We start from the raw sequence: 3,044 nt of genomic DNA, 5'->3' as shown, positions 1-3,044 counted from the left end.
AGAAGGTTGCATAGAGTCTTATTGAATGCTTCAGCAAGACCATTGGCGGCAACATGATACATAGAAGATTTACACTGCTTGAAGCCAAAGAGATCATAAATTTTGTTCATTAACTTGTTATCAAATGGCTTGCCATTGTCCGTTATTATGTAGCGAGGGATGCCGAAGCGATAAATGATATTCATTCGGATAAAATTTGCAACATTCTCTTTCTTCACTTCTTTAAGAGCAACGACTTCAGCCCATTTTGAGAAGTAGTCTGTTGCAGCCAAGATGTACAAGTGTCCACCAGAAGATTTTGGTAGTGGTCCCACAACATCCAATCCCCAGGCGTCAAATGGCCAAGATGCGATAGTTGGGTGCAATACTTCAGGCGGCTGATGTATGAAATTGATAAGCATCGCACCTCCGAGCATAATCTAAGCAATCCTTCACCATGGTTGGCCAATAATACCCCATCCTCTTTAGGTGAAAGTTGGAAGTTTCGGTCCAGATTGATGTGATCCACATACTCCTGAGTGTGCTTCTCGCAGAGCTTGAACTGCTTCTTCCTCTCCTAAACATCGTAAGAGTACACCCTCAAATGATCTTCTATATAATGTGTCCTTGTAGTAAAGGAAGCGAGGTGCACGACGACGAATGTCAGTCCTTCTCCTTGGATTTTTTGGAAGTATCCCATAACACATGTAGTCAATAATGGGTTGTCTCCAATCTTCCTTTATGGCTTCAGAAACGGCAACGAGATGCTCAAGCTCATTTTCTATATATTCTTTCTCATTTGGCGGTGGTACTATCCATCTTTGACAAATAGTAACTTGTGTTTGATCAGGAAGGGTTAGCGTTGAAGCCAGGGCAGCCAATACATCAACTTTCTTATTTTCCGTTCTACGCACATGTTGAAGGGTTACATCTCCAAGCCATCCTATCAACTTTTGAGCATATTCATGATAAGGACGCAATTCGGGCTTCTTCACATCATAACTTCCCAAGAGTTGGTTGATCACCAACTGAGAGTCACCAAAGACTTGTAAGTGTAATTGCTTCATGTCGACGGCCATCCCAAGTCCAAGTATCAACGCTTGGTATTCAGTGACATTATTAGAGCAACATTGCTTCAAAGTAAAGGAGACTGGTAGAATCTCTTCTTGCGAAGTGATGAACACCACGCCAGCGCTAGCTCCGCCACGATGTGCAGCCCCATCAAAGTACATTTTCCAAGGAGGTTGAATTTCAATAGACATCGCATCTTCATCAGAAAGATCATCAATTAATTCCCAATCATCGAGTATCAGATGGTCTGCCAGGAAAACAGCTAATGCTTGTCCCTTCACAGCTTTCTGAGGGATGTACACAATCTCAAACTGTTGGAATTGGAGGTACCATCTTGCTAGTCGATCACTAAGGACAGGTTTTGACATAACAAACTTGATGGGATTTTCTCTAGAAATGAGGCGGACAACATGCGCTTGAAATAATGCTTCATCTTTGAATTGAGAAGACAAGTGCCAAGCACAACTTTTCAATTGGCGAATAGTTCAGCTCATTCGGTGTCATCGTTCTACTTAAGTAATAAAGAGCGTTTTCTTTGCCTTCACTATTCTCTTGAGCTAGCAGGGCTCCTACAGACCTTTCTTGTGCCGCAATGTAGAGTATCAATGGCTTTCCAGGTACATGGGCTGCGAAAACCCGAGGTTTCGCTAGATATGATTGGATACTTTTAAAGGCATCGCTACATGTTTGATCCCAATTAAAAGGAGCACCTTTCTTCATGAGATGACTGAATGGTTGGCATCTTCCCACTAGATTTGAGATGAATCTCCTCAAGTAGGCTAACTTTTCCTTGGAGACTTTTTAACTCATGAATATTTCGAGGCTCAGGCATCTTCGTTATTGCATCAACTTTGGCTTGATCAATTTCAATTCCTCGATGTCTCACAATAAAGCCAAGGAACTTGCCAGAAGTAACTCCGAAGGCACATTTCAATGGGTTCATCCTTAGTTGATATCTTCGGAGTCAACTTTAAACACCATTCTTAAGTCTTTCAAATGATCATCCCTCTTTCTTGACTTTACCACCAAGTCATCAACATAACATTCAACATTTTTTATGGAGCAAGTCATCAAATATATTTTGCATAGCCCTTTGATATGTGGCACCAACATTCTTTAAACCAAATGGCATCATTTTGTAGCAATAAATACCCTTAGGCGTGCGAAATGCGGTGAGTTCTTCATCCTTTGGAGCCATGCGGATTTGATTATAGCCAGAAGAACCGTCCATGAATAACATCGCCTCATAACCAGTGGTGGCATCAATCATCAGCTCCGGAATGGGAAGAGGAAACTCATCTTTAGGACATGCATTATTAAGATCTCTAAAGTCAACACATTCTCGAATTTGACCATTCTTCTTCCTTACAGGAACAATACTTGAAATCCATGTAGGATATTTGACCTCACGATAAAGCCTGCCTCAATGAGTTTGTTAACTTCATTTTCTATCAATGGAACCAAGTCTGGCCTAAAGCATCTTTGAGCTTGCTTAACAGGACGAGAACCATTTTTGACTGCCAACTGATGGATCGCCACTTTAAGATTCAATCCAGGCATTTCTTTGTAACTCCAAGCGAAGACATCCCTGTATTCTTTGAGTATATTCATATAAGCAATCTCTTCATCAACTTCTAGAAAGGCACTCAAGTAAGTTGGCCTTGGGTCTTCATCAGTGCCAAGGTTAACTTCTTTCAAATGATCTATTGTAGTCTTTACTCCTTCTTCAAGTTCCAGTGGAGCATCTCCAGCATCTTCCTCTTCTAAAGGATCATTGTCATTGATAGATATATGACAACACCAGACAATATCTTCTAACTATTCATCAATCATCATTTGAGATAAATAATCGTACTCATTTTGGATTGTAATATGATTTGAGGAGCCTACACTTTCTTCATCTTCCTCGCATTTTTTAGTGTAAACCATAGTGTGAGCTTTTGCCTTGAGTTCCTCTTTACACGAAACCACAAGTTCCACTCGTCGCCTCAATC

This window comes from Solanum tuberosum, unplaced genomic scaffold, assembly GCF_000226075.1.
Source record: "Solanum tuberosum cultivar DM 1-3 516 R44 unplaced genomic scaffold, SolTub_3.0 scf00263, whole genome shotgun sequence".
In the NCBI taxonomy this organism is placed as follows: Eukaryota; Viridiplantae; Streptophyta; class Magnoliopsida; order Solanales; family Solanaceae; genus Solanum; species Solanum tuberosum.
The sequence above is the reverse complement of the archived record's forward strand: the minus strand, read 5'-3'. Positions refer to the sequence as shown.